The sequence below is a fragment of the Lichenostomus cassidix genome, unplaced genomic scaffold (assembly GCF_008360975.1).
Source record: "Lichenostomus cassidix isolate B80296 unplaced genomic scaffold, HeHo_3.0 HiC_scaffold_43, whole genome shotgun sequence".
Taxonomy (NCBI): Eukaryota; Metazoa; Chordata; class Aves; order Passeriformes; family Meliphagidae; genus Lichenostomus; species Lichenostomus cassidix.
Window position 1 is genome coordinate 4,580,359 of NW_028147635.1, and position 16,837 is coordinate 4,597,195.

General features: G+C 48.5%; 1 long non-coding RNA gene across 1 annotated transcript in view; it reads left to right on the top strand.

Annotated features, from left to right (window-relative positions):
* The window catches only part of LOC146421261 (uncharacterized), a 16,814-nt gene extending 11,269 nt beyond the window's left edge, over positions 1 to 5,545 (top strand). Inside the window, exons 2-3 of the long non-coding RNA XR_014848823.1 lie at positions 4,217 to 4,254; positions 4,875 to 5,545. This is a non-coding gene — a long non-coding RNA (uncharacterized LOC146421261). The remainder of the gene's footprint in view (positions 1 to 4,216; positions 4,255 to 4,874) is intronic.
* The last annotated feature ends 11,292 nt before the right edge of the window (positions 5,546 to 16,837 follow it).

Sequence of the window (16,837 nt, forward strand, 5' to 3'; positions counted from 1 at the left end):
CTCTCCTGCCCCTTTCCCACACAGTGACTGCATGAGTGCTGCACAGTATTGCTCCTGAGCATGGTGTGGCAGAGCCTTCCTTTTCCCGCCATCCTAGACCTGAGCAGTGTAGAAGAGAGCACTCTCCTTGCTCCAGGAAGATGCCATGAGTCAGTATTGCAGTCCAGTTGCCTGGGTTGTCATGTCTGGAGCTCAGGAATTAGACATTGTCTTGGTTTGAAAGACAGGTGTCTGCCAAGAGAGGTTGAACCCTCCCTTAGGACAGAGAATATGATTTTTTTCCCCTCCCTCCAAACTATTTAATTTTGTAAATCAAGGGCTTTCAGGCAAAGGTATGGGGAAAAAAAAAATCAGTTCTTTACTAGTATCTATAAACAAGCAATAGCAATTATAGCAACCACAACTAGAACCAGAAACCAATAGCAGATGACTTGTGAGCTGCTGAGCCTTTTCCCGTGTGGTATAATCACGGTTGCAAGCAGCAGGGGCGCTGTTGAGCTCCCAGCCGGGCAGGGCAGGTGCGATGACTCCCGAGTGGCTGCAGGTGGTGCTGTGGCGCAGGGTCAGGTCAGCCTCAGGCAGCTGGTAATTGCGGGCAGGCTGAAAAGCATGCAGGGCAGCAAAGCAGCTTGGAGCAGCGAGAAAGCAGGGCAGCAGGGGTAGGAGCTGGCTCTCCCCCCGGCTAGCTAGCGAGGTAGCAAGGATTTCTGCAGTCACAGAAGACGCTGCGGTCTCGTGCGGCAGAGGGTGGGGGGCAGGCGAGAGAGGCAGCCGGACTCTCCCGGCAGCTGCTGCGAGGAAACGCAGCCCAGGGAAACGTGCCCTTCCCAGTGGGAAAAAAAGGTTGAATCAAAGCTCACCCAGCCAGGAGAAGAAAAAAAAAACAGGGCACAGTTGGATTTCCTTGGTCACAGCCGAAACAGTTGGTCACAGTTGGTCACAGCTGAAAAGCAAAGAGCCCCCTCTCCTCTCAGCGTCTGAATCACGAGAGAGTGTTCCAAAGGCCGGCTCTTCCCTTACCCTGCCCTGCCCAAGCACACCTTTTGTCTTTTACTAAACACTTGATGGCTCTAAACATCCAACTATTTGTTGCTTAGTAATAGTGATGAAGAAAAATTCTAAGGCCTTCCCCAGACTCCGACAGACATCTATTGCATATGATGAGAAAATACTCTGTACCACTGATTCCACCTGTACACACTGGCATCTCAAAATATCCAGACCTGCTATTACTCCTTCATTTCTCCTGGGGTTTTTTGGTGGGGTTTTTTTTGGGTTTGTTTTTTTGTTTGGGGTTTTTTTGTTTTTTTTTTTTTTTTTGGTCCTGTATGATTAGCAAGGCTCAGTTAGCGTGGATTTAATTGCTTTCTCCTTTAGAGAGGAAGTCTGTCAGGGTGAACCACTGGTGAAACAACACCTGGAGCATGAATAGCTGACGAAGAATAAACTGCAAAATCCATGAATGCTCTCTTGCTGCCATCCCATTAACAGTTTGGGTATTGCCATTTCAGTCTGCACCAGCTCTATTACAAAGCTCTAAGCCAAAGTCATTCTGCTGTCTTCTTGCTACACCACATCTTTGGAAGGTTTCAGGGGATGCATCTGGCTCCCATAAAGTAATATTGAGCTGTTCAGTAACGGGAGGAATGCCAGTGACAGGAGGGGAAGGTAGGGAAGGGGAAGGGGAAGGGGAAGGGGAAGGGGAAGGGGAAGGGGAAGGGGAAGAAAATGAAGAAGATAGAAAAGAAGAAGAATAGGGAGGGGGAGGGAAAAAGGGAGAGGAGGTGAGGAAGGAGAAGAAGAATGGGTAACTGCAGGAGGATTGCCTCAAGTGAAGTTGCAAAGCATGGCAGATTAATGGCATGTGTGTGTCTTTCCCCACTGGCCATTTTGAAGTTTCTATCCTCAGTGCTGTGGGAGTGTGCAGGTCTTGTACTTTCTTTGCACCTGCAGATTCAGGCGTGCAGATCCCAAGCAGCTGGAGCCACCCCAGAAGGAAGCAGAAGAGAAGGCTTTCTTCCAGTACCCCCCTCTGTTCACAGCCTTGCCCGGCTGAAGAGAGCGGTTCGCAGCTTTCTCGCCCTAAAGCGCGTTTTAGCTCCGGACAAGCTCTGCTGCTCTCCGGCTGTGCGCTGAAAGCGAACAAACAAGTGGCACAGCACACTGCTGCAGTGTTCCATCAGAACTTGGCCCAAGTGCACCAGAAATGCTGCTTTGCAGCCACAATGTGCTCAGAATGGTTGTTTCTCCTTCAGCAAGCTTCTGGCAGCACTTGCACTGAGGGGCATAAGGTGCAGCGAGAAGGAATGAGAAGGAGCTTGCCACGACTTCAGACATGCATATCTGCAGGAGATATACTTGTCCCAGAAGGAAGCAGGTGAAGAGAAGGCGTTCTTCCAGTACCCGCCTCTGCTCTCAGCCTTGCCCGGCTGAAGAGAGCTGTTCGCGCCTTTCTCGCTCAAAAGAGCGCTTTAGTGCTGGAGAAGCTCTCCGGGTCTCTATTTCTCACTCTTTTTTTATTTTTAACTATGGAAGTTTTTTGCTTCCATAAAAGGGAACAGGCTGCAGGTACATTCGTATATTAAAGAGAAACGACGAGAGGGAACTCACGGCAGTCTCAATATGAGATATAAAGTAAGCTCCATTTTATTTCACCAAACGAGAAACTTATATACTGTTACAGAAGTTACTATTCATAGATACACACACCTGCAGTCTGCTCTCACACATTCAGGGATCCTCCTGTTAACTCCCTTGTTCTTTTCTCATAACACTTCTGACTCCCTAATCTTTCTCATGACATTCTTCCCACAGAACATTCTCAGGCAAACAAACCACTGTAGCTTGTTGGAATTTTACTGAGGCCTGACCATGCTGAAGCCTTGCTCAGGCCTGCTCAGTTAGCATGAGTTTTGCTGGAAAACTGCGTTTTCCAACAGTATATAATAATAATAATAACAATGATGATAAGTAATAGCAGAAGTAGTTGTCATAGTAGGAGATTACTACTTGAAACAGTGTTCCCTGACTGCCAGCTTCAAAACGGAAGACAGACATTTTTCTCTGAGGAAGAGGAGGTGACTGTGGGCATTTCAGCTGCTTTTCTACCTGACCTCCATCATTAACTGCCATTCAAATAGGTCTTTTAATCCTTACTAGCATTTTATTATTAGTGGACTAGCATGACATTTCTAGAGCTGTTGGTTAGCAAATGCTGGCTGAGTACATGTACATGACCCAAACCAACTCCTTCTGCCTCCCTTGTTGTTTCAGGAGAAGGAGCCCATTGATGTGCCATCTGTTGAAGAAATTTTGAAGGTAGGTGCTCTTCAAGAATAGACCTCTGTATTTGCTTCTGTTTTGCACACATGAAGGAAATGGATGGGGAAAAATACATTGTTCAGCTCCTGTGCACTCAGCAGATGTTGCCCTCACTAAAAGTGTGTTTTGGGGTGGGCTGAGGAGAAATAAAGATGGAAGCTGGAGGTGTAAGGTCTCTTGAAGATTGCTCTTCCTGTCAGCCTGTGTGTGTAACACAGTCTAGTGCAGTTCAAGAGCCAGACTGACAACTCATGCCAGGCAGCCAGAGCTGCTCCTTCCTCAAGCTGGGGGTTTCCTTTTCCAAGCGCCCTTTACCCAAAGGCTCAGGACGTGCTACCTCCTGTCCGTGCTACCTCCTGTCCGTGCTACCTCCTGTCCGTGCTTCCAAATTCCCATTGCCAACCAAGGGAAAGCAGCCCTATGCTTCCAGCGCAGGCTGTTACTGAGAACCAGATCCCATTGTGCTTCTGAGTGTTTCTGAGTGGGCCAAAGTGGGAGCAAACTTCTCTTTCCTCTTTTCCATTGTTTTAAGTAGGCTCTGTATTTCTAGAGCTCTAACATGTATGAGCCAGACGAGGTGGATGAATAAAAAATGCTTCAGTGACTGACATTTTGTTAGAGCTGTGATCTCCAAAGGTGATATTTTTCATGAACATTTGAAGCATGTCACATCTGTGGAAGCATGAAACCCGTTTTATCTTTGTTGTCAGCAACGTTATTTGAGTGTGTTAGACAGTGTCAGTGAAGAGAGTGCTGACGCCCAAGTCAGTTATAGATGGTGGATACACCAGGCACACAGACATGCCTTTAAATCATCTCTTCTTGTTGCACTGTACCCAGTTCCATGAGCTAACTTTGCCTCCCGCTCTCCTCTTTGTTTTTGTGAACAAAACAGGTTGTGGAAAAGCCATCTTCTTCACTTGCTCCTCCAAGGTACAGTTGTCTTCTCAAACTACTCTCTCTAGACCAAATGAGGGGGAAAACAAAGTTACTTTTCATAGAATGGGGAGATGGGAAGGAAGGGGTTCCTGGGTTCTCTGGTAGCTACAGCCTTTGGTTTGTGGCTGCCCGGGGCTGCTGTTGAAAACTGGTTTCACTTTTGTGGGGTTTTCAGGAAAACATCAATTAGAAATGAATCATCCAGGCATGCTGGAGTTTGCCTATGAGCCAGACTTGTATATTCCCCAGTGTTCCCCTCTTTTCTCGTCCTCCCCTCCACCAGTGTGTCTGTAGATCCTATGGTTTTGGCTTGACCAAGGAACATAGATGAAGAAGAGAAAACTTCAAGAGGAAAAAAAGAATAATAAAAGAGGATTCCATCCTGAAGTTGGTTAGCCTTTATTGGAATTTGTTTCCTTTGAGGGTAGGGGCTTTCAGAAAGGCACTGGCCAGTTTTGCTGTTTTGGGGTTTTCTTTTAACTTTAGTTGGCTTAATGCAACTTCACAATGTAGCAGTGAGGTCCTGCTTATTTAGTTGTCTGATTGGGTGTGAGCTGAAGCTTTGATCATTCCCAGAGGGTTTTTTATCCCGGTGCTTTATTTTTCTCCTACAGCAATGTATTCCTCTGGCCTTCTTCCCTCTCCTCTCCATGCCCACACACATGTTTCAGCTGCAGTTTGGAATTCTGCCATGTCAGTGGAATAAGGAAGGAACCTTCCCCCCTGCTGCTTTCTCACTTGGTCTCCTGGTGGCCTTGCAGAGCTCTCCAGTGCCAGCGCAAGAGGGTGGCACCAGCGCAGCCCAGCAGCTTGGAGTCAGGGAGCACCAGAGGATAAGAAGCAGCAGCGAGGCATCAGCAGCAATTCCTGCCAGCAGCACTCAAAGCCAACGGAGCCTCCTCACGGGAGCTGTGGCCAAATGGGCAAGACTTCTCAGAAAATCTTTCACCAAGAGTCCAAGAATTCTCAGAAGAGGCCTGGCAAAGTGGCAAAGACTTCTCCCAAGAGCTCTGTCCAGGTGGCCAAGACTTCCCAAAAAAGCTGTGGCCAATTTAGCAAGAACCTTCAGAAGAGCAGTGGCCAAGTGGCCAAGGATTTTCACAAGAGCTCTGGTGAAAAGGCCGAGAATTTCCACAAGAATCTTGGCCAGGTGACCAAGGATCCTGAAAAGAGCTGTGGCCAGGTGGACTCAGGAAGGCTCCTCAGGAAGCTCATCTTCAAACCAAACACAGCTTCCTGAAGCCTCCTGCACACACCAAGGAGGTCTTGCCCAGGAAGGCTGTGGTTACCAAAAGGCCTGGCAAGCTCCTGGTTCATGACCAGTCCAAAAGAGTCAAGGAAGGTGAAGAGGCACCCTGGTCCTTCAGAGGTCATAGACTAGTCTTCCAAGGACTAGCCGAAAGTTAAGGGAACTGTGAAGCCAGAACCCAGCAAGAGAAAAGACCTGAAGCCAGCCCTTCACGAGCTCACAGAGAAGAGAAAGGACAAGGGTTCCCACCAGGCCAATGCCAAAGGCTTTCTGGAGCCCAGACTCCTGGGAGATGTTCCTGGGTGACTGGCTCTTATCCCCAGTGGCCATAGGCCTGGGGATTTGCATGAGGAGAAATTGCCCTTTTCCTTCCAGGGGAGAAGAAGTTGTTCTCACCTGCAAGGAAGCCTGACTTGAAGAGGAAAGCCATGAAAAGACCAGAGGGGTCACCTGGAAAGAAGAAAGTGAGAGGGCCCAGGGGGAGGTGGGTTTGTACAATGACCAAGGTGGGGTTTGAAAAACCCATGTGGGCTTTCCACTTCCTAGCTTGGCATTAGAGCCATGATCCTTCTCCTCTAAAGGAGAGTGTTATCAACCTTCTAAGGGGAATGTGAATGGAAACTTCCCACAGCTGTTTCCTGTTGGTCACAAATCTTCTCCTGAGCAAATGAAAAGCCCTGTAAGTTGTCTACCTATATTTGGTGTTTTGACACAAGTTTTGCTGTGTTTTCTGAAAATCCTGGTTTCCTGGGACAAGAAAACCCCAGCCCTTCCTCTGTTGGAGGAGGTTTTGGCAGCAGGCTGTGTCAGCATGTGGCTGACCAGCCCCCCGCTAGCACTGCTGGGTTTCTCTGGGTTTCAACCCAAGCACAGCTTTGTAGGGCAGCACTTCCCATACCAATCCGTTAGAAGCGGTGCGGTACCTGGAGCACTTGGCACATGGATAAATAGGCAAAAGTCTTGCTTGGATTTCCCTGGAGCTGCTGTGATGCCAGCAATGATGCCCAAGAGGTGGCTGTGTGCATCCCAGGGCTTTGCTGAGATCCCTTGGCAGTGTCCCTCAGCCATTACAGTCCCTCAAATTCCAAGACAGCCCATCATTTAACTGAGGTGGTCGTTGCTCCCACACATTTTTTGGGAAGCTGACTCCCAAAGGAGACTGGGTCAGCTTCACTCACAAAGTTGGCTGCAGGCCTTGTGGTGAATGGGTACTCCTTTTGGACATTCCAGTGCCGGTCTACCTCTTTGGTCCTCCTCCCAGAGCAGGTGCCTCAGCACAGCTGGGCAAGTAAGGTTGTTTCCTGTGTGGGTTTCATTCAGTTTTGCCATTTTCTGAACTTCCTGTAGTTGTGGGGCAGAATCGAGACAAGCACGGAAATTGAGAAGAAACTTGAGAGACCCCAAAAGTTCCCCTTCTTGCAGAGCAGCGGGAGTAAGGGAAGCAGGCAGGCAATCTGTCACTTCTCCTGCTGTCTCCAAGAGCCAGGAGAGGAGCTATTTGATGTGAGCATGTCCTCCCTTGCAATCTCTGTGCCTGACTGCAGGAAATCCCTACTCAGAGCCTGTATTCCAGATGGGAGTGCAGCCTGGAAGGAGAACTCATTGAGAGCAGCCCTGCAGAGAAGCTGCTCCAGGGTTCTGTGTTTCTCTGTACTCAGACAGAGAGGCACAAAGTCCTGGAATGCTGTGGGTAATGTCAAGTGCTAAGGGCAGTTTCTTTTGCATTTTCTTAGATTGTAGCAAATGACTTGGAAGTTTCTCATTCAGGTGAGATGATGATTTGCACACTTGATGTTGTAAAATTGATATTAAAAGATTTATAGAAAGTTTTCATTGATTGTCTCTCTGCCTGAATGATTCCTGTGCTTCTGGAAGACAACGGCAGCAATACTAACTGACTTTTTAAAATTTAGCCCCTCTCAAATTCTTGTTATTAAAATCAGAAGCCCCTGCACTTCTGGGGATCTGAAGGATCCCACTCTCCCGTGGCTGAACTTCTTTCCCTCTCTTTGATAGGGCGTATTAAAAACAGCAATTGCTTGCAATTCTTGACTTTGCCAGCAGGAATCTGAATCCATTTCTGCATGATTCAGACTAAGTGGGGGGGAAAAAAAGCCAACCCAGAACTGATGAAATGTTTCTTTGCAGCAATAGGAGGGCCTTAATTTGGTTACGATTAGCAGCAAAAGGTTTACAAGTTCCATCGCTGCCACTAGAAAACAAATCATCTGCCCAAGAAAACATAGGGAAAACGCCATTTTTGGTTACTTGTCAGTGAGCCTAAAATCACTATCTGCAGTGCTTGGGTTTGAACTTTTGAGCTCCAGTATCATATTGTTTTCTGTTTTCAACCAGAGTTTATTGAACTGGGTTGTACTGTTCTGTACTTGAGGTGAACCTTCAAGGCCTGAGGGATTTTCTTTTTCCTTTTGTCTTTCTTCCCATGTTGGAGAGAAGACAAGGGGGATACTCCCAGGAAGACAAAAGAATTGAAAGAAACCCAACCAAATGATTTCAGCCTCCAGCAAACAAAGACTGCAAGAAATTGAAGTGAGTATGCAGCGGTGGGATGTCAGGAAGATGTGTAAATCTAAGTCTTTCTTCAGACAGCTGAGGCGAAGAACTGGATCTCCTGTCGTGATACTCGAGAGGTAGTTTCTAACATCATGTGCCTTCTGCAACTTCAAATGCTGCAGATTGGTCTTTACATGCTGGAAGCAAGCAGTGCAGAAAGCAGCTCTGTAGGTGCAGGTGGGTAAGGCGAGGGAGTCTTTCCCTTCTGACATCTTCTTCAAGCCCAGAGGCGTTGGGGCTGACGTGGAGCTGGGGGAAGGGATATTGCAACTGCCATAGGAATGGAAGAGCTTGAATTCTGGAGTTCCTTCCTCCCTTTTTCTCAGGGAAAATGAGCAGCTGCCTTAGTCATGTGCTGGCTTTTGGAATGGGAAGGATGGGAGGTGTTTTGGAGGAGAGAGGGCTCTTGATCAGGTTGGGGATGGTGCTGTGCTCTGTGTCAAATAGTCCTCTGTGCAGCATCAGCGGTGCCAAGACAGAGACGCTGGAGAGCACGTGTGCAGGGAGTACAGAGCAAAGCATGGGAAAAGTGGGTGCTGAAAGAGGGCAGGGCAATGACCTGTGCACAGCAGAGTCGGGCAAGAAGTGCAGCATCACACCTGAGCCTTCTCACTAGGTTTCACTTCATTTCCTCCTCCTCTGATGCTGCAGTCCATGAGCTGGGATTTATTGCTTGGTGTGTTCTTGGAAACTTGGAGAAGCTGACTCAAACTTATGTCAATGAGCAGTGGTGAAAGAAGGTTGAGAGCTGTTTGGTTCTGCTCATTGTTGCCAGAGTGCCCTGGTCATGCTCATTTCAGATGATCAGAAAACTGCTAGGCCACTCTACACTCTATTAAATGTGAAAGTCTCTGCCACTTTCAAAGTCTCTCTCACCTCTCACTTGATGCCTCTCAATACTGGAAGCATTGTCTAGCTGGGACACTGGCAAGAATTGCTTCAGGATGTAGCCAAGTTTTTAGAAAATCCCTCCATTGTATGTACATCATAAGAATGGATTTGCTTCTCTTGTGCAGAGCACCAAAAGCTTCATTCCAGACTGACTCGAACAATGTGGTGCTGCCACCACTGCTAGGCATGACTGCTGCACAACGTACACCACAAGCCAAAAGAGAGGCAGAACGGAGACACTGACGACCTGCCTGCCATGGATAACCCTGCCAGGAACCAGGATGTCTTTTGTTATGTCACAAAGGACACATGATGTCCTTTGTTATCCAAGGACAGGAAAATGGAGCAACATCACAAGGAACTATCGAAGGGCATCAACACTGGCATCCAGGAGACCTGGGGGAGTTTCCCTGCAAGCCCCACTGAAGAGCTGTGTGATTCTCTTCAGAAACATCCTCCCAGATAAGGAACCATTTCTGGTTGTAGGCAAGTGCCAAGACAAGATTGGTGGGTGTCAAAAGGAGTGTGGTTCTAAAAACAATGGGTGTTTATTGAAAAAGAAGAAACAACAAACCTGAGGCTTTGGCTGCAACCTGGGCCTAAGGTTTTCTAGTTTGCTGACAAACTTGTTGGTGAGCCTTGCAGCTTTGCATTACCAGGTTCTGAAGTTGGATTCCATGGCTGTTTACTGATGGCTCTGGGTGTGGGCTCTGGCATGTTTGGGGGCTGCGTGTGTTAGGCCAGAGTGTGCATGCTGTAGTAGCTGCCTTCTAACTGCTTGCTTTTCCCCCATTGTTTTCCCGCTTGCAACCCTCACTGCTCTCCTAGGCACTGAGCAAGGACACCTGCTGCTGAATTCCTCTGTGCCTGGGAAAAGCTGAATGGAGCTAAGCATTGTGAGCTGCCAGCTGAGAAGTCAAGGTTCCATTTCCATTAGGGGAGGGATTGTTGGGGAAGGCAGGAGGAGAGAGCCTGGTGAAGAGACTATGCCTAGGACAAATGAACATTTTCTCTTGAAATTTAGGGAAGCCAGGCTTTGGAATTGCTTTATGCATCTCTCTCTGAGCAGCATTCTTCTCTCCGTGGTTTTTCAGGGATCCTCGGGGGATGAGAAGAATCCTTTCCCGGTGACACCTTTCCCACAAGAAGACAAGACAAGAAGACCAAAGTTTGAACAGGAAGTGTTTCTTTCGCAGCCCTGCCTGTAGTTTCTGAAGCCACCAGGCAGAAGTGGCCCTGCAGCTCCCCGACTTTTGCTTCCCTGATCATCAGCACTTCTTTCGGGAGCAAAGAGAGAGGGAGACACGGGGGAGAGCTGCCCAGTCAGGGCAGCACCTGCTGAGTCAGTTGGCTAGAGCTGAGCAGCACTTGAATAGTTGTCTCCCTGCTGGGCCTGTGACCTGGATTTGCCAGGAAAATTCCTAGAATTGCTGCTCCTTTTTTTATTGTACACTTTGGTCCTTACAAATGTTGTGCTGTCCTGTGTTGCAAGCAGTGGGGAATGCTCAGAAGCTGACACCTGCCATCCCACGTGGCCTTTGCAGTGTCATTTTCCATCAAACACAAAGTTTCGTGACACCCTCTGGGCAAAGGGGATGCATTGCCACTATCTACTGGCAAGCTTGCAAAAGAAAAGAAACACCATGTGCCTGGCTGAAGGGCTGGAAGGCCCTACAAATCCTCCCCTTGAGGAGGCTGCTGCTGAAATTCAAAAGGCTTTGCCGGTCCTCTTGGAGCAAAGTCACTCCAGTCATTGACTGTCCTCTGCCACATGTGCCTGTTGGATGAATCCAATCAAATGTTTTCTCTCTCCCTGCCCTTCTTCCAGGCTTTTTTGCTGAGAAAAAAAAACAGCTGACGTGACCAACACCCTGCCTGACCTTATGCACTGCATCAGACACAATTTACAGTGACCCAGGCTGGAAGCCAAAGTGCTTTACCTGGCTCTCCAGGATGTAAAGAGTTCAAAGTTCTTTGCTCTTCTGAAGCCTTCGAAACACTTTTGTTCTTTTTTTTTTTTTTTAATTGGTCAATGCAAAAGATCTGTATGTTATTTTTATTTTAAATACAGTTGAAAGTTATTTTGGTTCCTCTTAGAAAACTTGGTGGTTTCTTAGAGCAACGCTTTTCTGCCTTGCAAAAGAAGAGATGGAGGGTGGTAGCTGCCTTTCAAATGAAAGTGTGGAGAGAAGGATGGTATCCCAAAGTAAGTGCGCTTACAAGAAAGAATTACCTCCATATTCCACATCCTTTCATGATACTGGATCAGCTTAGTGAGGTACGGAAATAAAGTTACTCTTTGCCCTGGTTTTGTGGTTGCTCCAGTTGCCTGCCTGTGTCAACTCACACTGCCACATTTCCCAACAATCGTTTGGACACTGCCACGAACAAAAGCAATACTCACATAGACACTCCTCCTGAAGGAGAAAAACAAATCATTCTTCTTGATCAGGTCTGAGTGAGTGGGGCATCTGACACATGCAGGCCTTTCCAAAGCCCGGGCTGCAGAAACCCTCACGGTCAACAAGAATTGACTGATTCTGGCAGTCAACGCTGCCTTCCAGTGTGCGTTGGTTTAACTTCACTCTACAATGGCTTCCTTTCTTGGCCTTAATACATGCATTTCGAGAGCATGGATGAGCAACTCACTTCATGGCTCAATCGAACTTCCAGAAAATAATTTTCAAACCTGGTTTTCACAAACCATGACGTACCTTTTCCTCTTCATTATTTACAAAAAGAGAAAGGAATGTATAAATATAGGAATCTTGCTTTTAAAACTTAGATTTGGATTTATGTGGAGTGTAGTCATTTGAAAAGCTCTACAGAGCCACTGGATCAGCTTGAACAGGAATCTCTTCAGCGAACCTTGCGAGAGACAAGGAGCTTCATTCTTTCATCTACTGAGTATTCAAACTGGGAACTACCACAAATCACACAAAATACAAGAACATGGTGAGCTTAGAAACAGACAGAAACCTTTTGCCAGAATCTTGGGAGATCTTTCAAACACTGTCAAGAGAAACCAGAATGTCCTCAGCCTAATAATCCAGCAGATTTCTGATAGTGCAATAGTAGAAAAAAGAATCAAACGCTTTCAAATCAAAACACCCTCCAGCACCCTCAAAGCATTGGGAGGCTCTGATTATTAGCCTCTGACCATGCAATTTGTCTCGCAAACAACACACCGCATGGATATACACAACCATCTCAATCTCCTTCAGAAATAACCAGGGCCACTTCAGGCACAGTCTTCTTACTTCTTACTTTCACTTCTTACTGAATTCTCCTTCTTCTATCATTCGTGTAGAATTTCCTGTTGAATTCCAATCCATAACTGCTTTCAAAGACAGCATGAATAGAACACTGAGCTAGTATGCTCAAGTACTCCCAATCAACAAGTCACAGAAAGGTTGGTATAGCCACATTTTCTCGGTCTTCACTCCCAGGAAAGAGGGATGAGACAGGAGGAAATAGCACTCAAGTTGTGCTGGAAAGAAGGGGATATTTTTCCAGGTAAGAAATGGTTTCGGGGTTTTTCCTCTCCCCACACCCCTGGAACCTATCTGCATTTTGCCGAAGGAGAACAGGAACACCCCAAGGAGACAAGGAAATGCACTGGGTGTTCAAAAAACACAGGCAGTGGGAAGGTTCTGTATCCCATACATTTCCCCATCCATGCCAAGGCACACATGGCTGCAGGAACAGGCCGCATGCCGGGCGGGATTCGGTGTCACCCAGGTGCCTGTCACAGTCCACTTAGAAGCCGATGTGGGATGGTTCTTACCAGCTATGATATCAGCGTTCAAAAAGAAGAAAAAAACACAACAGAATTCGACAAGTCAAGGCAATTAAATTTCAATCCAAAGAGGGACTTTATTAATTTAGCCCATAAAGCAGCCTGCGATAGAAAGAGAGAGAGAGAGGCTGGGAAAGATAGGGAGAAAATGGAAGAAAACGGGTCTTATAGCTATCAGCATGGCTCCACAGACATCCAGCATCTCTGAGGGTCCTGTCCAGAAGGTGTTCCTCTGCATCAATCGATGTCATCTCACGGTGGGGAAGATCTTCGGAATTCAGTTATTCCAGAGCTGTCTTTTATGCAAGTCCACACACCTCCTCCCTTCTTGCAACCCGCCTGTGTGCCCCCTTCATTCTTTAGGAGATATGCCAAACTATACTTGGCAGGCCACACATGCCAAGAGAGGAGTGTCTGGGACATGGCTGGCTATGGAAGCAGGCTCTCTCAAAATATTCCAAATGGATGCCAGGGCAATATGTGCAAATCCTTCGTCACACACCAGCTATAGGAGGCACAGAACAGTTGCTCTGTACCAGCGCAACCAGAACCACTCCCGCTCTCCGGCTGTGTGCAGAGAGCGATCAAACCAGCGGCTGAGCACACTGCAGCAGGGTTCGTGTCAGAACTTTGCCCAAGTGCACCAAAATGCTGCTTTTCAGCCACAATGTGCTCACAATGCTTGTTTCTGCTCCAGCAAGCTCCTGGCAGCATTTGCACTGAGGGGCATAAGGTGCAGCTAAAAGGAACGAAAAGGAGCTTGCCACGACTTCAGATATGCATATCTGCAGGAGATATACTTGTCCCAGTAGGAAGCAGGTGAAGAGAAGGCTTTCTTCCAATACCCCCCTCCGCAAGCAGCCTTCCCCGGCTGAAGTGAGCCCTTCGCGGCTTTCTCGCCCTAAAGCGCGTTTTAGCTCCGGACAAGCTCTGCTGCTCTCCGGCTGTGCGCAGAAAGCGAGCAAACCAGCTGCTGAGCACACTGCAGCAGGCTTCGTCTCAGAACTCGTTCAAATTACACCAGAATGCTGCTTTTCAGCCACAATGTGCTCACAATGCTTCTTTCTGCTTCAGCAAGCTCCTGGCAGCTTTTGCACTGAGGGGCATAAGGTGCAGCTAAAAGGAACGAAAAGGAGCTTGCCACGACTTCAGATATGCATATCTGCACGAGATAGAGCTGTCCCAGTAAGAAGCCGGTGAAGAGAAGGCTTTCTTCCAATACCCCCCTCCGCAAGCAGCCTTCCCCGGCTGAAGTGAGCCCTTCGCGGCTTTCTCGCCCTAAAGCGCGTTTTAGCTCCGGACAAGCTCTGCTGCTCTCCGGCTGTGTGCAGAAAGCGAGCAAACCAGCTGCTGAGCACACTGCAGCAGTGTTCGTGTCAGAACTTGTTCAAATTACACCAGAATGCTTCTTTTCAGCCACAATGTGCTCGCAATGCTTCTTTCTGCTTCAGCAAGCTCCTGGCAGCGTTTGCACTGAGGGGCATAAGGTGCAGCTAAAAGGAACGAAAAGGAGCTTGCCACGACTTCAGATATGCATATCTGCACGAGATAGAGCTGTCCCAGTAAGAAGCAGGTGAAGAGAAGGCTTTCTTCCAATACCCCCCTCCGCAAGCAGCCTTCCCCGGCTGAAGTGAGCCCTTCGCGGCTTTCTCGCCCTAAAGCGCGTTTTAGCTCCGGACAAGCTCTGCTGCTCTCCGGCTGTGTGCAGAAAGCGAGCAAACCAGCTGCTGAGCACACTGCAGCAGTGTTCGTGTCAGAACTCGTTCAAATTACACCAGAATGCTGCTTTTCAGCCACAATGTGCTCACAATGCTTCTTTCTGCTTCAGCAAGCTCCTGGCAGCTTTTGCACTGAGGGGCATAAGGTGCAGCTAAAAGGAACGAAAAGGAGCTTGCCACGACTTCAGATATGCATATCTGCACGAGATATAGCTGTCCCAGAAGGAAGCAGGTGAAGAGAAGGCTTTCTTCCAATACCCCCCTCCGCAAGCAGCCTTCCCCGGCTGAAGTGAGCCCTTCGCGGCTTTCTCGCCCTAAAGCGCGTTTTAGCTCCGGACAAGCTCTGCTGCTCTCCGGCTGTGTGCAGAAAGCGAGCAAACCAGCTGCTGAGCACACTGCAGCAGTGTTCGTGTCAGAACTCGTTCAAATTACACCAGAATGCTGCTTTTCAGCCACAATGTGCTCACAATGCTTCTTTCTGCTTCAGCAAGCTCCTGGCAGCTTTTGCACTGAGGGGCATAAGGTGCAGCTAAAAGGAACGAAAAGGAGCTTGCCACGACTTCAGATATGCATATCTGCACGAGATATAGCTGTCCCAGAAGGAAGCAGGTGAAGAGAAGGCTTTCTTCCAATACCCCCTCCGCAAGCAGCCTTCCCCGGCTGAAGTGAGCCCTTCGCGGCTTTCTCGCCCTAAAGCGCGTTTTAGCTCCGGACAAGCTCTGCTGCTCTCCGGCTGTGTGCAGAAAGCGAGCAAACCAGCTGCTGAGCACACTGCAGCAGTGTTCGTGTCAGAACTCGTTCAAATTACACCAGAATGCTGCTTTTCAGCCACAATGTGCTCACAATGCTTCTTTCTGCTTCAGCAAGCTCCTGGCAGCTTTTGCACTGAGGGGCATAAGGTGCAGCTAAAAGGAACGAAAAGGAGCTTGCCACGACTTCAGATATGCATATCTGCACGAGATAGAGCTGTCCCAGAAGGAAGCAGGTGAAGAGAAGGCTTTCTTCCAATACCCCCCTCCGCAAGCAGCCTTCCCCGGCTGAAGTGAGCCCTTCGCGGCTTTCTCGCCCTAAAGCGCGTTTTAGCTCCGGACAAGCTCTGCTGCTCTCCGGCTGTGTGCAGAAAGCGAGCAAACCAGCTGCTGAGCACACTGCAGCAGTGTTCGTGTCAGAACTCGTTCAAATTACACCAGAATGCTGCTTTTCAGCCACAATGTGCTCACAATGCTTCTTTCTGCTTCAGCAAGCTCCTGGCAGCTTTTGCACTGAGGGGCATAAGGTGCAGCTAAAAGGAACGAAAAGGAGCTTGCCACGACTTCAGATATGCATATCTGCAGGAGATATAGCTGTCCCAGAAGGAAGCAGGTGAAGAGAAGGCTTTCTTCCAATACCCCCCTCCGCAAGCAGCCTTCCCCGGCTGAAGTGAGCCCTTCGCGGCTTTCTCGCCCTAAAGCGCGTTTTAGCTCCGGACAAGCTCTGCTGCTCTCCGGCTGTGTGCAGAAAGCGAGCAAACCAGCTGCTGAGCACACTGCAGCAGTGTTCGTGTCAGAACTCGTTCAAATTACACCAGAATGCTGCTTTTCAGCCACAATGTGCTCACAATGCTTCTTTCTGCTTCAGCAAGCTCCTGGCAGCTTTGCACTGAGGGGCATAAGGTGCAGCTAAAAGGAACGAAAAGGAGCTTGCCACGACTTCAGATATGCATATCTGCAGGAGATAGAGCTGTCCCAGTAAGAAGCAGGTGAAGAGAAGGCTTTCTTCCAATACCCCCCTCCGCAAGCAGCCTTCCCCGGCTGAAGTGAGCCCTTCGCGGCTTTCTCGCCCTAAAGCTTAGCTCCGGACAAGCTCTGCTGCTCTCCGGCTGTGTGCAGAAAGCGAGCAAACCAGCTGCTGAGCACACTGCAGCAGTGTTCGTGTCAGAACTCGTTCAAATTACACCAGAATGCTGCTTTTCAGCCACAATGTGCTCACAATGCTTCTTTCTGCTTCAGCAAGCTCCTGGCAGCTTTTGCACTGAGGGGCATAAGGTGCAGCTAAAAGGAACGAAAAGGAGCTTGCCACGACTTCAGATATGCATATCTGCACGAGATAGAGCTGTCCCAGTAAGAAGCAGGTGAAGAGAAGGCTTTCTTCCAATACCCCCCTCCGCAAGCAGCCTTCCCCGGCTGAAGTGAGCCCTTCGCGGCTTTCTCGCCCTAAAGCGCGTTTTAGCTCCGGACAAGCTCTGCTGCTCTCCGGCTGTGTGCAGAAAGCGAGCAAACCAGCTGCTGAGCACACTGCAGCAGTGTTCGTGTCAGAACTCGTTCAAATTACACCAGAATGCTGCTTTTCAGCCACAATGTGATCCGC